This window comes from Temnothorax longispinosus, chromosome 6 (assembly GCF_030848805.1).
Source record: "Temnothorax longispinosus isolate EJ_2023e chromosome 6, Tlon_JGU_v1, whole genome shotgun sequence".
Lineage (NCBI taxonomy): Eukaryota > Metazoa > Arthropoda > Insecta > Hymenoptera > Formicidae > Temnothorax > Temnothorax longispinosus.
In genome coordinates, this window is record NC_092363.1 from 20798669 (window position 1) to 20819505 (window position 20837).

At 36.6% G+C, this 20837-nt stretch overlaps 1 protein-coding gene across 1 annotated transcript in view; it reads right to left on the reverse strand.

The window, feature by feature from the left end:
• The window catches only part of Olf413 (DBH like monooxygenase olf413), a 260512-nt gene extending 241732 nt beyond the window's left edge, over positions 1-18780 (reverse strand). Inside the window, exons 1-2 of the mRNA XM_071780496.1 lie at positions 16518-18780; positions 15938-15973 (exon numbers count right to left, since the gene is read on the reverse strand). The gene's annotated coding sequence lies outside the window, so the exon portion shown is untranslated. The remainder of the gene's footprint in view (positions 1-15937; positions 15974-16517) is intronic.
• Between the last annotated feature and the right edge of the window lie 2057 nt (positions 18781-20837).

Genomic DNA, 20837 nt, shown 5'->3' on the forward strand with positions numbered 1-20837 from the left:
ATTACCCGCGCCTTTTGCATACAGCACACAAAAGTGTCACCACCGATCGAAATGGCACGAACATTTCGCTTATCCGTCTTATCCACGGCGCAATTAGTTTGTCCCGTGTGGAATTGCATGATAATCAAATAATTTCTGGCACGCTACGCAGACACGACATTTCAACAGATATACAACATGTATCTATCACGCCAATTATTACGAGTTTTCACACATAAAAAATGTTTCGTGCTCGCTGTTTTTTCGTTGAAAGAAATTGAACAAATGCTGATCTTTTGGAATTTCTTGCACGTTATTCCATTCATCGTATTTATTTTTTCATTATATTAAATTGTGATAATAATTGTATAATTGCAGATATACAAATCAATGCGCAAACAATAAATCTGACATTAATAATAGCATGCAGGCAATAAGCTAGCTTGTCATAGAAATAGTAAATGCAGGTCAAAATAATCCCTCAATGGAAAATTGCAATAGATTGTACAAAAAGAGCTCTTATTGTCAATGGATGTCAACATCAAAACGATCGAAGCCGATTGAAAATGTCGAGCCATTTAATTCGAACTCGTAAAAGTTCGGAGAATCCTCTGGTTAGAGCAAATGCCGGTAAACGCGATAAACGACGTCAAAGGATGGACTCGCAGGTTCTCGATACGACGTATTACTTCGTTTATCAACCATATTTTTAGAAAGCAGAGAAATGAGAACGAACGAGCGCGCACGCTCCATTTCCATTGATGTTACTATTGATGCGCGAGGAATCATTACTTTCTTTGAAGAAACACCCTTTGAGAAGGATGGCCAGGACTGTTAGTCGGTCACGTAATGAGTAAAATTGGATCCAATCTGACATGTGAGACGCAGTTAGTCCGTTTATTTCTTTTGCGGCGCACCCGCGAGAAGCCACACTATACAGAATGAAGAAGATGAAAAACTTTGTGTCATTCATGAGAAGTGAAATTTTAATTGTCATTAAATTTTAATAAACTCGAGCGAAAGGAAAACGTAACTTATTTCAGATTTAAAAAAACTGAAGAGTTAAGAAAAATACAGCAAGTGACATTTTAATCGCATTTCACGTATTGTTTAATGCTAAACGCGGTTTTGTCTATTGGTAAGTTAACTAATTTTAATATCTTGTAACACGAAATTACCAATGATTATTATTATCATTATTATTCGATTATATTTCATAAAAGTGTACGGCGCACTGAATGTCTCTTGTGTCTTCTTTGATAGGTTTCCTGAATATGTCTCCTTTATTATCTTCATGTTACTTTATTCTTTTTTAAAATGAGTAAATATTCATTCCTTTACAAAAATGGCTAATACTGCTAACAACAAAGATGTAAATCTCTATTCTTAAATAAATATTAAAATAAAGTTTATTCTAAGATTGTTAAAATGAATAAATCGATGAAAAAAAGTATAGGTATAGTAGACATAGTAGAAAGAACTAGTTGAAATCTAATTACTTACAATTACCTATCATCCTATGATAATTGCAATTATATGTATATTCAAAGAAATCTTTTGAGGGAAATTCTTTCGTGATCCAACATATTAATTTCGTTCATTCATGAGTAACGAAAATAGCATCGTGATCATCGTTAAATCTTTCTTGTATGACAGCGAGATACGCGGAGTTTTTTTCACAGGAATTACGGTTATCTCTGTTTTATCATAGCCAGTCCGAAAATCGTTTCAACTCCCGGCAGGAAATGACGCAGCAGCGGGAGGCCAGAAATAAGCCATTTTTGTCCCGGAACTGGTCGGACTGTGCCCACTAGCGAACGGAGAAAGAGATAGAGATAGGATCGAGAGAGAAAGAGAGAGAGAGAGAACACAGCTTCGCGCCATTCCTCGCGGTAATTAAATCAAATGTTCTCGAGAAGAAAGTGCACCGTTTCGGGGACGGCTGAATCGAACGGCCGAGGCGAGGGATCCGTCGTGAAAGGAGCTGATTGCTCGCTAATCTTCGCAAAATTGCACCGCACGGTGCAGGAGTTGAACGTCGGCGATTAGTCGAAGATCTCCAACTTCGACGGCATTGTTTCACAATTCGCGCGGCGGAGTCGCGCGAAAGCGATTAACGTGTAGGAAACTGCTACTTCCTGACTTCGTGTTCGGGACAAAAGCGCGTGAGTGCCGGAAAGTGCCTTTCATCATTAATGCCGGAATAACGGCATCACTATATGCCAATTGTTGCCTACTACTCGATTATGCGTGTCAGTAGAATCGATTTCTATCTGGGGAACTGCACAAATAATTCAAAATATTAAAATTGAGGAAAGAGAAGTTTGGTAAAAGTTATAGTCTGAAAATTGAATAATGCATTCTATACTGATTAAACAAAATTCTTTTCGCTATAAAACTATAGTTCTTTAGCAGGACTAAGATACTTATAGTGTTAGTAAAAATAATCAGTGTTCTTTGTGCTGGATCACTTTTTCAAGCTCAACTGTATACGTTAAATTTGTCTTATCTTCTTCCTTCAACACTTTCCGCGTTATCTCCACCATGGAAAAATTTCTCGCGTGAATAATCTGTAGACTAAATGAGTCCAGCTGCGCGTCCACAAACTTGCATATTTACATGAATAACATCAAACCTGCGAGATTTCGGTCCGAAACAAAGGATCATCGACGGACACGGGCGAGAGTGGATTTGAACATTAGGAATACGGATATACTTATTTATGCCACGGTCGCAGACTCCAATAGAGCAGATACGCGTCATCGTCGCGGACCCGGAATTGTATTATCTCCATCCTGCCGCGGGGAACTAACTGAAATTCCACTGCGGCCATAAACACAACACTCTAGTGGACGCACGTACATGCACAAGCATCGAAACGTGGCATTAGTGGATGTTGGATACTGTTCAATCCCGTTCACAACCGGACCCCTTGAAGCGCTCTCTCTCTCTCTCTCTCTCTCTCTCTCTCTCTCTCTCTCTCTCTCTCTCTCCTCTCTCTCTCTCTCTCTCTCTCTCTCTCTCTCTCTCTCTCTCTCTCTCTCTCTCTCTCTCTCTCTCTCTCTCTCTCTCTCTCTCTCTCTCTCTCTCTCTCTTGATAACTTGCATCATAAATGAGATAGAAAATAGCAGCTAAAAAGATGGTCATATTTAATGGGAATAAATAGTTCCCGAGATTGGGGGGACACAGTTGTTGGTCGACGTTAGAATAACGGGATAAACTAAAAACATGATATAAAAACTAGACTTTTTAAAAATACCTAGTTATTAAACTCAAGACTAGAAATCCCATAAAATTCTATTATTTATTATTTACGTTATGTATTATAACGGCAAATACGAAAGGTATCATATCCATATTTTCACAAAATATTACTAGAGAAGAAATATAATCCATGTTTTTAACAATATTTTTTAAATGTAAGATGTAATTTTCTTAAAAAAAAATATGTTAAGACTGATAAATAATAAATAAAATGAAATAAATAATATAGATAAGTATATGATATTGTTCTACACCAGTAACTTCAATTTTCTGAATTTAAAAAATTTGTTTGATCTTGCGTGTAACTATACTAAAACAAAAAATAATTTTTTAATGCACAGTTAAGGTAAATTTATTAATTACAGATAAGTATAGTTAAACAAATATTTCGATCAAAGATTTAATTTCTTAGCCGAAATATATGATACCTCTCGTTACTCGTCGTCAGTTACGAAGTACGAACGAGAAGTCTTTCTCATAAGTAACATGTAAGCTCCCTATTAAGGTTAAGTGTTAGGTGCTAAACTACTTCCTTCATTCGCTTCATAGTTCTCTCTTTTATCCGCGCCGGTATAAGAATATGGTCTCAGTCCGGCCAGTGAGCACGGAAACAGCGAGGAAAGGGCCCCCCAGCTCTCTAACAATGGAGGAAATTAACCGTCACGCGTCAGGTAGTTCCGTCATTACTGTCTCTCAATCATTCTGCTTCATTCGCAGCTACTCTGGCTCTTTTTTTAATCTACCTTCGCGATTCAGCTTTCAATCCTTCCTTTCTGAGATACCGAAGCTAATTCAGCTTCAATAATCTTTTTCTATATTTTAAACTTTTTGTATATCTTAAAGCACATAAAATATTTATTTACAACTTTTATTTTCTTTTTGCAAATATATATTATTATATACGAGAAAATTTTAAAATAATTTTAAAAATAAAATTGATTAATAGTGAAAATGCCTTAATCATCTATCATTAAAAACCTATTAAATATAAATTTATATCGATTTTTGCAGAACTTAGCTGCTCATATTGCATTTATCGTTAAAAGAATAAAATTATACCGAAACTCTGTATATATATTTTTTTTAAATATTTGTAATATATCTTCAAACACGTTTCAAAAATATTAAAGATATAGTATCTAAAGATTGAAAATTTTAAGGAACCGTTACGTTTCAAGGAACCATTACGTTTCGAGAAACTCACAGATAATGTGCATTTTTTCAACCTATAGCTTTTCCGAACAAAAAGAAACAATAAACATTTGTTCCGGAGATAATAAATATCGCCTCGATACTGTCATTCTCTGTCACACTATCTCTCATGTGTTTCCTGTCAATTTTACTCGTTTTTACGTTGTTTCAGAAAAACAATCTCGATTTAAATGCGAAGAAAAATACATTTGATGTTCACGAAAGATAAAGAAAATTTTCCTTCCATAATTTTGCTTATAATTTTTGCGCGACAAATCACTATTCCGAAAAAAAAAACATTGTTAAAATGACTATTTCATCTCTTACCTCCTACATTATGCATTAGTCAAGAAATCATTTAAGCCACCGTCTACAGAAAGGTATATATATAAGTAGAAAAGAAATGCGATCAAAGGAACGCCGTGTTATTTTGTTATACAGCGAATAGCCTTTACAAAATTGCGCTCCTACGAAATACTGTTATACACTTGTTTCTTGATTACTCGCAGGAGCGAATACTACCAGCAGGTGTCATCAGTCGTTGCGAGATCTTTCAAAAGAGTATTATGTCTATGACATTTACATTGTAATAAATAAGGACTGATATCGTGCAACTCAAAGTAAAATAAATATAAATAGTATAGAAAATAAATGTTGCTCGCTATAAAAATAAATATAATAGAAATATAAAAAATATATAAAGTATGTAACAAATGTAATAATAATATATAATATTTTGTCACAATACGTGACAATTTTGATAGAACGATTTCATAGAAACAAATATGAAATAATCTGTCTCTTAATAATTTTTTCTATAATTATTCGTTGATTATATCATTAGTTACATTCCCAAATTCACAAGCTAGAACGGTATCCGGACAAATTCCTCCTTTACCTACTTTTCCTTCTCCTATTAATATCGTACACAAACACGAGAGCTTAACTTGAGAGCAGAAGACATCGAGGAGAAAGAGAAGAAGGGGGCCCCGTCGTCTCACTCACAATGCCCAGCTGACCTGGGCCGGACGGCTCGTCGTTATTAAACCTAAATCATTTGCGTCAGCCACGACTGCCATAACTCACGGCCGCCTTAGTGAAATATGACCGCCGTTCAAATTATTGTGCCTCGAAATCTACCCCGTCCCCTCTCGCCCGCTCGTCGACAGTGTTTCTCGCCGGGAGGACGAGAATCATCCTGATCTTTCTTCTCCTTCTTTCTCTTTATCCCGATCATTCCGCCGGAATCTTCGTCCCCGCGTCATCTGGAAACGTTTCGCAGCCGAGACGATTCCGTAACGCGGCCATGATTTACTGTGCGTGTCGGGAACCTTACATTTAAGGCCTCTCTGCACTTGATTTCGCGACCTCGATCATCGTATTTTTTGGATGGATGGGCAATCTCACTCGGGCCTCCCAGGATTCGTTTTCTAGGAATCCTACCTTTTTTTAACTTCTATTAATTTCCATATAATTTCGTGTCCAAAATTAGTCATGCAGGTATAAAAACCTGACTGTTGTAAAAACTTGACTTGTATAGCGCCAACATTTATCCTTGCTTTTCTAAACATTATTACATGATGCAAAAGGTGAAATAAGTAACTTTTAATTCATGATATATTTTTGAGCAGAAAAGAAAAAATTTAAAAATTGCCCAAGTCAACGAATCATAATTTCACAAAATGCAAATTCTATGGAATTCGTTAATTATTGCTATCGCAAGATATAGTAATAATTATAGTAATGACCACTTTTCTCAGATCAATTATTTATTCAACATTTTGCGAACTTGATACTTACATGTTCAAAAAATAATGATTATATAAGAATATTCGTCCTGACAGCATGTATTTATTCATTTTGTTGAACATGTGCGACCACAAAATTGCATCGTTTATATACGACAACCGCGTTCGGCAAAGTGCGCCCTTGTAACGAAATATCGTAACATGTATCGCATAATATTAAGGCTCGCCGGCGAGCGGCCGGCTGAAATCGTTCAGCTCGCGTACGTCTTATTTATTAGTCATGTAACCGCGTCGGTCGTACCTTACAAGGGCAAGACACGGGCAGACTAAAGGACAGTTTGATGAATAGCCGCTGTTTATGTATTCACTTAAGCTCGAATAATGGCTTTATAAAACATGCTTCGATATTCGGCCACTTGCTATCATTCGTCTTTTATGGCCCTAAATAGCTAATTGGAATGAGAAAAAAATAAAGACATGCTGATCCTTTAATCAAATAAAAATCTATAGTTATAAATAAACCAATATAATCATATCAAGACTATGCGCTTAATTAATTCAATTAATTTCAATTTGACTTTTACATCAGTCTCGATCGCATTCCAATTAATTAAAGTGTACATCTTAATCCTTTCTCGATGAGACTCTCACTCAGAATTTTAATCTTTCTTCAAAAAAACAGTTCTTAATTTATGATTGCACATGTGAAGCTAATATATTTTAGAGCATAGTGATCATTAAAAATACATGTTATGCACAACACGTGTGCATAAATCAACGGAAGATATAGTCGCGTTTCATAAAAAGCAGCAGTGCTAATTGTAAAATTTGATTGTTGAAACGAGACCGCCGACTGACGCCGAATGCAGCTTCTCAAACCGCCGTGGAATGTATTTCTAAAATTTACGCAAGAATCTCTTTATGTCATTTGTGTTTTTATGAGATTACGCGCGTACGTTTATTTCCGCAAAAGGTGGCGACTGCGAGCGAAGTCAGGCTGCAGCACGAGTGAAATGTGGCGAAAGCTTGATTACTCGGAATTAGATTTCCAACGAGTTTAATTTCTAGAAAGGTTCCCTCGCAATTGACGTCGTCGTCGCTGCTCGCTATATCGCGTATAGATACTTGCTGCTCTTTAAATAACAAAAGACGCGTTATAAATGTACATGACTGACGACTCGAATCGAAAGATTGAAGAAAATTAATCAAGAACAGAATGTGTTAAAAAAACAAAGAGTAGCGATTATTATTATATTTCTGTAGCGTGATACAAGTAAATATTTACAACAAAAATTAATAGAAAATTACCGTTTAAATATTTTGAATTAATTACTTGAAAAAAATTAAACAATCCATTCATATGAGTATTACTTGTATCTGAGATCTTCAAGTACTATTGCTAATCTTCTCGATTTATACATTCTCTTATTAATGAAGCTTGTCCGAGACCTTGTCCTTTGTACGATAATATGATTGACCATATTTTATTACAACTTTTCATACGCCAACGTTAAATTTTAGTAACCGTCATTATTCTTAGTTCGTCGTTTCCTCACAGCTGAAAAGGTACATAGCGATGCTTCTGCGTACGAGAGATTCTCTGATAATATATCATTCACTTTTATATCTGTAATGCGCGGGAATCTCAGTAAAAGGATGTAAGAATTCAACTGTCGTATAAAATGTAAGTTGTTCGAAATTAAAAAAAGGAACTCGTAACTGGCAAGTGATTGCGGTAGTATAATTCTGAAATATATCTCGGAGGAGACGAAGGGCCACTTATATTCCGTACACCGCACCATGACCGCAAGGGGCGAAAGGGATTAGTCAACTCTGCCCGTTATATATCACGGACTTAGGCCACAGAGCGGTGGACGGGTAAAGTATCCACGGGGTATAAACATTCCGACCTGTCGGCCGCTTCAAATTATGGTGAAACTAACGTGCCGGAGAAGGTGCACTTCGAAGGATGGCGTGTCATAGATGTAATGTCGGAATGTGTTTCACGTTAATGTCGCGTCACGGTTGTTTTACGCTCGTCTTCATATCCCGCGTTTAGCGTCAAATCCGATCGTATCAATCTCGGCACGGAACAATATCGAATACCACATCCGCGTATTAACCATATGTATTTCAAAATTAGAGGCAAGCAAATTTAGTACGAAATACGAATCGCAATAGCGGATTTTGGAACATTATAATGGTTAATGATGGTTATATTGTAATGGAAAATTAATTGACAATTAGTTACTGTCGAAAAGCAGATGAATGTACATTATACCAATGTACGATAAAAAGAATAATTTAATTCACCATGTGTAACATTTAACGCAACACAACACAATCCTATATAAAAAAAAAGCTATAAAAATCATCGGACAAAAAGACACTAAAACGAAGAAACAAAAGAAATATGCTATCAGTCCTATATCCAAACTATGCGATCGAAATGGTCAAACCCTACAAATCCCTCATTCTTTTACCTGCCGCTTTCACACCTTCCTCTCCCTGACGCAACCGGTGTCCTTATCGGAGCTAAAATTAATCCAGCGGCGAGATGACTCGCGCCAAACTTTAGACCCCGCTTGCCCGGTGCCGCACAAAAGAGATCCTCGTGAAGATAAAACATGGCCGCACCAATCAACAAGAAATCTTTCTTTCTGACAGTGTTTTTGACCACGGAAGGGTCTGCTTGTCTAAAGCGTAGGATGTAGAAATGTAATTGTAGCCGGCTCGGGAATGGTGCTCCTCTTTTCGGAAAGAAGTAGGACTTTCTACGGGAATACAATAGACGTAATGGGCGGTTGTGCGGGCAGACATCTCGGTGGGCCGAGACGAGTCCTCCAGGCGGATGTAAAAAACTCGAAGAAACACGCCGGGAGGTCCTTCAACGTTTCCTCCCTCGCGTCGCCCCGCTTGCCAATACATCATTCTCCTCACAATTTGTCCGAAAGCCGTGAAAGCTGCGGGTTTTCCTAGAAACGACGCGGAAGCACGGCAACGGAAGCGACAGCTACTTATCCCTGGAGGTTACACCCTATTGCGGTGGAAATTTTTCACAGATGACCTTTTTCTCCTGCGACCCTCTCCCTCTCCCTCTTGCCCACTAAGACTGTGTCGCGGCTGTTAGGATACTTTGCGATTAGGAGCGAGCAACGGCTTTGGATTAATCGTGGAAATCGGCCAAAAATACATGCGTCTCTTGTAAGGTTGTGTAATGATTATAACACATACAAATGTGCTACGTTATTTTACGATATGTTCATTTGATGAAAATAACAAACGATATGCAAATGGCATTACGAATTTAATGGAGTTAAATGGAACTGCATTAATTTGCTTTAATAAATCCGATAAATCATAATAAAATATAATTGTCACTTATGAATATCTATATAAGAGCAGTCTAGCGTGATATTAAATTGAATAGAATGTATTTAATTAAATAGAATGTGTTGTGTGATGTGTGTGTAAATAAATACTTAATATCTATAAATATCGTATTTAATTTTCTACGACTTACAAACAAAATTAAAAAAATAATAATTCTGAGCTACGAGACTTCAATAACATATTTATCTAAAAACAAATTCCGAAATAAACAAAATGTAAATTGTACTTGCAATATTGTAAATATTCAATCTAATTATATGTACCTAGTTTTAAAAAATACATTGATAAATGTATTATTGTGCCTGTAAGAAAGATAAAATCGCTTTAAAATAAGATACTGAACCAACCAGCAACGGTATCGCGACCTCAATGGATATGCAAAACAAAAGCAAAGTTTAATTTCGAAAGATCGTATAGGATTAATTTAAAATTCAGGACTGTCAAGCACGCTCGCAGCTCTATTTTTCTCCAACTAGATACGTCTAAGCGTAGAGGCTACATAACGGGGAGGATAGCAGAGGTTGAAGGGTGGATCGTAGATGATAGAGAATGGACAAGATAGAGATAGAAAGAGAGAGAGAGAGAAACAGAGATAGAAGATGAGACATTGGGGAGAACCAGGAGAGGATGGTTGTATATCGCGTGTCGGGTCAAGTCTCATTGTCTTCCTGTCAGGACCGCGCAAATATTGCCACCATCTCCAGAACGACGACTATGGCCATATACCTATGCAAACAGCCGGATAATATGCGCGCGTGTATGTAGGGGTACGTAGGTAGGTAAGTGGAGGGTCCGTATTTCTGACAAAGCTTTCCGTGTGCGTCACTCCTTTGACACGAGCGCGCTGGCGGTCGTATAAAGGATGACAAATCTCGCGCGAGGGATTTTCGCGATCCCCGACGGACGGTCTCGTTTCCGTGAGAGACTCGATAATCTCTCACCCCTCCCCTCCCCGAAAGCTCTCCCTCTGTTTCGGTGAAACACGTTGTCGTTCGTAGAAAATTCCGTCTCGCCTGCATGTTTGATAAGACGTCTCTCAGCTGGCGCCGCAGCAGATTCGACAGCCACGTACTGCTCTGCGTTAGGTAATTTCTGATGGAATTTCTGTCACAGGAAGTCTGATCGAAGACTATGATCGGCAGAATTAAGACGAGGCAATTTGGCTACCAACACGATTTTCATGCAAAAAGAAAAAAGTAAAAAAAAAAGAAATTAATTTGAATCTAGTATTCTCGAAAATCAAAATATATTTTCTTAACTATATATTTGACTTTAAAAAAATAAAGAAAATAAATTGAGGCAAAAAATTTGAGGCAAAATGTGTCGTATTTTGAGTGTGTGGTCCGACATGTCAAAATGATGGATTACTTAATATGATTCTCGCTATTTTTACGGACCACTAAGCTCGGACCGATCCTTGATGTGACAGAGGGTTGATTTCCAAGGTTTTAATTTAGACATTAGGAAAGTAGAAAATCTACGGAAACCTCTGACAGATTACTAAAAGCTCATTATTCATTTTTAAATAAATTAAAGAGAAATATTAATTTTTTGGTATAAGAGTGTGTGTATATGCTCTAACGTATTATTATTTCAATCGTACATAATAATACATTTTATATTCCTCTGTGACGAGTTTTATAGCAGAACTTACATTTTTTTAACGTAAGCTTACTTTCTATCATTTTACAAATATCAGATAATTAAAAATTTCTCTCTTTTTCTCTCTCTCTCTCTATCTATCTATCTATCTCCTTTATCTATATAAAAATAGCGCTTTATCAAACAAATCTATATATAAATTTTGCTTCATCAAACAAAAAAGACACACAGACAAATAATATACTTTCATAAATAGATTAATAAAATATTAATTTCAATAGAAGAAGTTAACAAATCCTTGACAATCTCAGTATTTTTATTTTCCATTTTTAACTAAATGCGATGTTAGAAGTTAAAGATATAATTTATTTCCGACATTTAAATTGGCATGTCTATCGTTTAGGATCTATCTTGGAAACACGAAACATTCAATAACAGACCTAGCATTGCGTGATTTTAGTTACAAAATCCATTTAGACGATTTCAAGATGATTAGCTTGTCAGTTCAGATAATTATCTCTTCACAATATACGTAGAAATGATTTACTTACATGTCAAATCCTCGCGTTTGTGCGTTAAATCGTGCGAATATCTTTTCAAATACTACCTTCTGTAAAACCTCTTCCAATTAAGTTTTTTTTCGATCGCGTTCGCATCTGACACATCCCCCTATTAATTACCTCAACCGTTTCTGAGAAACTATTTGACCATCCGTTGCACAAAACTCCTATTTTTATATTTAAAATCTACCCGAAGGATATAAAAAGATATACGAAAAATATTTCTTCGTACCTCAAACATATACGTGCAAAAAGGCTCAAAAAACTTCAAAATGATAATTTAATTACATTTGCGATAAATATACAATTTTTTAATTCTCACATCTTTAACTCTAATTTCAAATAAGTTATTAATTATGTGATATAATATGTTTAATGTTTCTCACATTACTGATTTTCCAATCGTAAAAATACCTTTTTCTTTACTTTCATCAGAAATAAAATAATTATTTTTTCATTCTTTCAATAATTATGTATAGTAATAAAATCGCAATCGCGTTCATTAAATTTATATTGATTGGATACATACAGCTTCGTAAAATGTTCGCTAATTTTTCTTAAAAGTTCGCAAAAGAGAACTCTGATAAAAAGCAATCTCTATTCAGGCCGCAAAAGCAATCCGAAAACGAATTTACTATTAAACACGCGATTACGCGAAATAATGACATATTAATGGGCACTTTGTGAGGCATAAAGGTGCTGATTATTTATTGAAAGCTCCGTCGTGTTTCGACGAACCAATAGTTCGCTCTCTTAGAAATTTCCATTAACCTTATGCCGCGGCCGGGTGTTGCCGGAAAACGTCGGAATTGTTACAAAGAGCGACCTATCGCGCCAGCTGGTCCAGCTAGCAGGAGGCATGAATTAACTCCTAGGAACCAAACCAACCATTCGCCGCAGGTATACATGACCACGTTCAGTGATGTAGCTACAGTGTGTGTATCCGCTCACTTTACTAAAACGTTTGTATATAGTTGCGATAGGATAACAAAAGCAACCAAACCAAATAATTTCGAGGCACGATAGCCCGAGTTCGAGCGCTCGATCCCTTTCCAAGTTCTTATCCATTGATCCTCCGTACCTGACGAGACTTTCAACCCACTATTATATTTTACGATAGAATAAGACTTCAGGAAAACTCCATTAACCATTAGTAACAGATTGTTCGCTTTCACATTGTTATATAGGCAATAAAAGGTTTGTGTTTCATTAATTAAAAATGATATTATGATAATTTAATTAACTCGTGCTCATTACAGTCAAACTTGAATTCTGATTCTGATTAGAAGAAATTTAAATTCTATGACAATTCGTTATTAATCACTTCAAATGATACTATCCTGTCTAAATTTATTCGCTATCACTATCCGTCATCGTATATACCATGACTCAATATTCCTGGAAAACGGCAGTATGATAGGACATCCTGTTACGTCATTCCAACCCACCGACTTAGGCCACGTGAATTATGGCCAACCATTCGCCGCGATAAACCATCCGAATTTACGAGCATTGATTCTTACTGTCTGACTAGTTTGCCGACCACACTCCGAGATGGTTCTTTGAGTTCAACGAAGCACTGGTAACGCGAATAAAATGAATTACGAGCTTTCTAAGAACGTTAGGGGATTTTAGATAAATCCTTTAAACGTTTGTAAGTCCTCATAACGTACATGCGTCAGAAAAAGATTTTATTACCAAAAAGCTTTAAAATTTACGAATATATAAATATATTTAAAGTTGTAAAACCTCTTAATAATATTTTTTAATTCTTATATTATGATCACATTTTTATAAAAATGAAATTCATATAACGAGTTAATACCACAATGTAAAGGCATTTAACAGGAATTATATATAATTTTAGCACAAATTAAATCCTACATTTAAAATTGTTATTAAATATTCTTTTTCGAGAAATAAATAATTCACAAACAAATTTCCAACATATTATAAATCACGTAAATTGGTAATAATTAAGATAATTAAAATAAGATTGCATGAATCTTGTATCAAATTATTCTCAACATTATCATGAATATAAAATAGAATATCTATTTGATATAATAATTAAAGTAATTAAATTAAGACTTCGTGCATTTTGTATCAAATTATTCTCATTATTATCATGAATATAAAGTAGAATACCTATTTGATATATAATGTATAGGTATACATAATACATATTGAGAAATGCGATGAATGAATAAATAGTAGTATGTATTTTAAAGTTTCACATTATATATATTAGCACAATTTTCATTTTATTAGTCTTTACTACCAGTATGCTCGTTTTAACTTATCTTATATCAGTAATGTAATAAATATTTTATTGCAATTGTAATTTCGTGCATCGTCTTGAGAAGCACCAATCACGTTGCGGAAATGACTCCTACCTCGTAACAAATACTTCAATTTCAAAGTACACGAATCCCCATATACATCGCCAGGGTTACGATCGCGAAATTGAGATTACAAATGCACGGGGAGATATTACGACGATGTCACAGAGCCCGTTTCGGCGTGCAGTCGTAACGCGGATAATAGCTTGAAAGCCGAATTAACGTCACGCGCGTAACCCGCAACGCGGAATCGTGGGCTGAAATATTCTTACCGTCTCCCTAGAGTAATCCGACCGCCATCTCTTTCCCGTTTTCTCGGTTCATCTCGCCGCTGATAAGGCGCCAGCGGAATTGAAAGATCAAAGGATTACCGTTATTGCTTTGTCCTGCCCACAATTCGCGTTTTTCACGAGTGCGAAATTAACTCCTTTTTCCTCGAATTAAAGTTTGTATGTACGTTCAAGCGCATATCTGTATATATCTGAATGTTCCGTAAATTTATAGCATATCGATATCAAATTATTGCATTGGTTTTATTAAGCTGAGAAGTTTGTCGATAAAGTAATTTCAGAATAATAGTTTTATGTGATCATCTATCTGTTTTGCTTCCTCATAGAGGAAGCGTTGTTTTATATTCTCTTCGTACCTTATAATTACAGTTGCAGAGACGTAATAACGTTTATATACGTGAAATGTTTGTTAAGTATGAAATCAAGAAGACTTAATATTTTTTTAGGCATATTTTGTCTCCAAAACGATGAAAGGCTAATCCGCGGCTGAAATTTATGAATTTCAAGGGATAAGTGGTATCACGTCGTATCGATTTCTCGTTATCCCGGTGCTCGATTATTCGGAACGCGGACCGTACCGAAAATACCGAAAATAGGACCCGATAATACGAGCCTGCGGCACCCTTCGTAAAAATTTTACGTATTTCGTAATCGCGACGAGCCAAATATAATAATAATATCTATCTCCATATAGAGTAGGTTTTAATAAATTTATAATTTTAACTTATAAATAATTTCGTAAAAAATTGAGTAAAAATATAATTATAATTACAACATTATTTCGAGAGACTGCTATTTCAATGCAACTGTCATAATGGCAGCTAGCTATATTAAGCTATCTAAGCCAAATCATCAGAATACAATAAATTATATATAGAATTAATTTGTTAATTATTTGCTATTTTTTGCTTTCAAAAGTAATTTTTTTAGCATATTAGAATGTTCCTTAAATTATTTGCTCTTAAGACGTCCGGGTCCCGAATTTTTTGCTCGCAAAATAAATTTAAAAAATTTACCAAGTTATAGTATTTTACCCAAGTTACTATAACTTGGTAAATTTTTTAAACTTATTTTGCGAGCAAAAAATTCGGGACCTCGATATCTCGAGCAAATAATTTAACTTCTCATGCTATAATAATGCGAAAAACTAATTTCTTTAATGCGCTTTACTCTTGACCGCCGCATTTTGTTTTTGATATCTTAAAAACTGGAACAAAAAAATTACTTTTAAAAGCAAAAAATAGCAAAAAAAGTAGCAAATAATTTTGGTATTATTAATCCTTCGCTTTAACTTATATGCTTTTTTTACAATGGCGTGGCGTGATAGCTTAATCTTAAGCTATCTAGCCCTTCGTAACTTTTTAACAGTTGGAGTAAAAAAATTACTTTTAAAAGTAAAAAATAACAAATAATTAGCTAATTAATTCCATGCATAATTTAGTGTGTTCTAATAATTTGGCTTAGATAGCTTAATATACCTCGTAATGGCATATATTGATCGATATATGCGAAACTCCAGTCAATATTTACATATTTACAAACTGTACAAATACGAGAAATGACTTACCCACAGCACTGCCAAGCAACACAGTCACAAATGTTTCTGTAAAGAACCATATTTTGTTTTATTTATATTTTACGAAAACCAAAGAGTTTAGTTTAAATATGGCATAAAACACGATTCACTTTATGTTATTTTTAAATAACTTATAAAGTTCATTGAATACAAATCAAAGGAGAAAAAGATAAGTTAAGAAAATTTTAATCGGTCGAAAAACGATCTTCATCATAGATGACATTATTAATTTGAAATGACATTAAACTAAAATTAAAACGCTTATATAATTCGGCCGAAGCGCGATACTCTCTAAATTCAATCATTATACAGCGTATCATACAGTATTAATAAATGATAAATATGTATTAGGGTCGATTCAGACACAGCCGTGCCGTACCCGTACCGTATCCGTATCGTTAACATTAGACAAGGATAGAGACAACATTAGACAAGGATGGAGACAATAGGTATCCTTGTCTGATGTTTCTGTTTCGTGCACGGCACGGCTGTGTCTGCATCGACCTTTATATATATATATAATAAGTAATAAAATGTTTTAATTAAAAAAATATTGAATAAAGTTACTCACCAGCCGTTGCGTGTAGAGAGATAATCCTCCTTGCTGATTATGTCATTGCCGTATAAAACATTCAGTCACTCACAGATACAAAAGTATATATCACTGCACGTCTCATTACGATCGTATTAACTGACATTGTACGATGCTCCGATACACGCATAATTTAACACGCGACGGCGACGCATGAAAAACGGATACGATTACGATACGCACGAATACGCACACGCATTTTATCACGTCGTCACTGATCGCATATCGCAATTCAGATTAATTACAACCGTACATGTCTGTTACGCGTTACGATAATAGCTCTCTTCAAAAATAAGAATACGATTTTAGCCCGCCAATGAACTTCTCATTACGTATACCCGTGCTTATAGATATACCTCAAAATGTTAAAATTTGCCAGTGTAAAATTGTAATTCGAATACTAAATAATTAACTCCCGCAAATGTTTCACGAAATTAATTATAATTCCGCGCTTCTATTCTGAACAACTACATGTTGTAATTGCTAGCAATGATCGCGGCTAATTTAGAAAATGATCGCGATTACTGCCAGTTGTCACCGTACGTTTTGATTAATTCATGCACATAATAATAATAATTTTATAAACGTAACGACTACAATAAACACTACATTAACTACAACAATGTCCCATTTCTAATTTGCAATAACTGATTTATAATAATTAATCTGACAATTACAAGCAGTGATCCTGGCTAACGAAGAATATATCATAATCACTATTTCGTATTTTGATTAAATCATGCGCAATCTTTTGAACAGTTACAATACTATAACTTTAGCCATTTTCCGTTTATAATCTACAATAACTAATTTATAATAATTGATCCGACAACTACAAGCAGTGATCCTGGCTAATGAAAAACATTAAAAACATATATAACAATCACAATATTAATTACAGCAATTTCTCGTTTCCAATCTATAATGATTGATTTAAAATAATTAATCTGACAATTACAAACAATGATCTTGACCAATAAAGATATCATGATCACTATATCAACTGCTTCATATTTCGATCAACCACCTCTTATAAACATTACAATCACGATATCAACCACAAAAATATTCTAGTTTCTAACGTACAATATTTAAAATCCACCACTATTCTAATAACTACAAGCACGGCTAATACGGAATAAGATGATCGCGATCGCTGCCAGAAATATATAGAAAACTGTTATTTATTACTTTTAAACGCACACACAAAAACCAATTACTAAATATATGTATATCAGTCAATTATAACATGTGCAACACATGCCCATAATTAATTCGTGAAATAATTTATCGTACAATTGACAAATAATACGATTAACCGCGTTTACTTAAAGTTCGCACACCGTCTAACAAACCTTTCATCGGTGGATTTTCCGTATACGGCACGGTAGACAGCAGAGCCTCGATTGGCCTCGAATAGCGCAAGAGGAGCTCCGTATTGCTCCGTATTATATCGCTGCTCCGTATTGCTCAAAGCGGCGTAAATTCATCGGCCGGCCAAGATCCACCCTCGCGATTCTCAATTCTCAAACGAGCCGATTTCGAAATGAAACACAGACATGGACGAATTCCACCACACGTACCACCTAACCAAGAACGTCCCGCGCGAACCTCATCTCGCGAGATAGCGTCTCGTTATTAACCCGCACACCGCGATGCACGCTGACCGTGCGGCACTGGGTTCGGCACTCCCCGGTATACTTCCTCGTGCGCGAAACTCACTTTGGGACGAGTAAAACGCGCGCCGGCAATCTCCGTGCCGGCAATTCTCGCGACGCGACGCAATTTACTCAACTATCGTACGGAGTCGTGGAGCGACGAGAGATTCCGCCGTCCGCGGTAGGGTACGCGAAGGCAACTTCACGTCGTACGCGACGAACGGACGGACGGACGGACGAATAATGCGTTCCATTGCGCGGCCATCGACCGCGAATCCAGTCAATTGCTATCGCGTACGTCTTAATTAACGCGTCGCCCGAAATCTTTCGGCACTCGCGACGACTTTTCGCACACGGCGCTTCGTCTTGACCGAATGAGAGCAGAGAGACGCGAGACGCGAGTTGCCTCGAAAGACGTTGACGTTGTTTGACACTTCGAACACGCCACACGGTGTCTCGCGATCGACCGACGTGAAATATAAATCACCTAGATGTCGCAATCATGAAATCATGATTCGTCGCGCGATCCACGATCACACTCGAGTATCATGAAAATGGGGCTGATATCGAAGTTACGTTTTTGACTGGATTTGTACAGAATTAATATTAGATATACTTCTCTTAATATTAGATATACTTAATACTTCTCTCGACTCTGAGGATAAAATTATTATAAAATCTCGAAGAGAATATTGAGAATATATATAATTAAAATGAACACTTTTAAATTTGACAGAAATACAATAGATTTTTATCGCTTTAAATAAATCATGCGATTTTTAATACTTATATGTTTTACGGAGTAGCCAAGTTAATTTGAAATTTTCGCGATTTTAATTCAAACAAATAAGAGAAAATCGTAGCTAGATAACTGTTGTAAGAAATCATCATTCTCTTCCATAAATATTTTCCACGATCTTTGAAATCATTTCCGACATATGTACATACGTAACCGTCGCAGATCTAACACGGAATACAGATTTTACACAGTTTCGTTCTAATAATGCGAGGCGAAAGTTGGTGTAGGAACAATCTCGAGCGTTACCGAAGAGTGAGGACGAGAACATACTCACGGTTTCGCGGCTGATTATGTTCTGCGTAGTGCGTAGCGCACGCGACGCTCCCCCTCCCCAGCCGCGTTACGTAGGGGAGGCAAAAAAACGTATAAATTCCTAGCCAGCGAGTTGTTTACATCAATCGCGCGGCCCGCGTCGCGTCATATACCTGACAAGAAACATTGCTTCCCTCGACTTACGGCGGAGCCGACTTGTTTAGTTTTCTACTCCGTACCCTCGATATCGCACACGGGATCGCGCGCTCTTCGCTGTGTCACGAATCTCGTCGTACATAGAGGGTGTGCCAACGAACAGGTGTATACGTTATCCGCGATTCTCTCGACCAATCAGAAGCCGGCATACGTCTCTCCCGTCTCTTCGTGAAATTTCGATCTCTTCTATTTTTCTTGCCCGCTGCAGTATTTCGATCTTCGATTCGCGATATGAAATATTCCGATAATTAAGTGGCACATATACATAATATACATATATTAAATTCTTATAAAGATATTTATCGTCCTACTTTTACAAATCATTTTTTCTCAGATTTATACGCAAGTTACTTATCATCTCGACAAAATCCGGAATAAGTCTCAACGACAGTTGTGACATAATTAGCGTTCGTGCAATGGAATTGACGTACGTACATAATGTGTACCACGCGCAAATGAGCTTAATTAATGTCTCGTGCACGGCACACATCCGCCAGGGTTGTTTTTACGGTAATTTCAACCCGTGTTTGCCGAAAATCACGCGCATCGTGAGTTTCGACGAGATCATCGTACGCTAATTATAACGTGAAATGATTAGCTGTATTTCTCCGCGATACTCAAATCGCGATTTGCCGCGCAATCACGTCGCGTCGGGCTACCTCCTCGTAACAATTCGGGTGCTTCCGTCGTTGCTTCGGTTACTTCCGAGTTGCGCTCGAGAAACGTTCAGGAACTCAGGAACGCCGGATCGCATTTTCCGCCGTCGAAAGCGAGCTTCATGAGCGTCATACAATCATCGGAGATGACAAACGCGTTGATTTGGGCTTGGGCGTTGAGAGACATACGGTGCAACGATTACAAGTAAGAATTTACGCCGCGCAGTAAAGAAACGTTCGTTCATGCCTCGGCGTGAAGTTGCTCGCGGGGACGACGCGGCGGGCGTCCGGGGCGTCACGGAATTTTAACTCGTTCGCAACAAAAGTCAGTTGAAGGATTAAATCGAAAGTATCGAATCTATATCCGTCTTTTATCCGTCCGAAAGAATATCGCCGGCGCGGTACAGGAATCGGAAAGCATTTAGCGTGTTCGACAAATCGCGCAATCGCAATTAGATGTCTTAAGCCTATTCTACAATGGATGCCATTGACACTTCTGATTAGCTGTCGCGACAACGTTGCGATTAGCGTTTTGCGTTCATTGTAGAATAGGCTTTACGGAACGCACGGCGAAATCGAGCTTTCCCACGGATTTCGCATTGGCAAATGGCGGACAACGCTGCGCTGCATCGCTGCATTACGCTGCGTGTAATTAATCATAGTTTTACGATTAGAATTAGAATTAATTAGAAATTAGAAGTAGAAAGTTACGATTAGA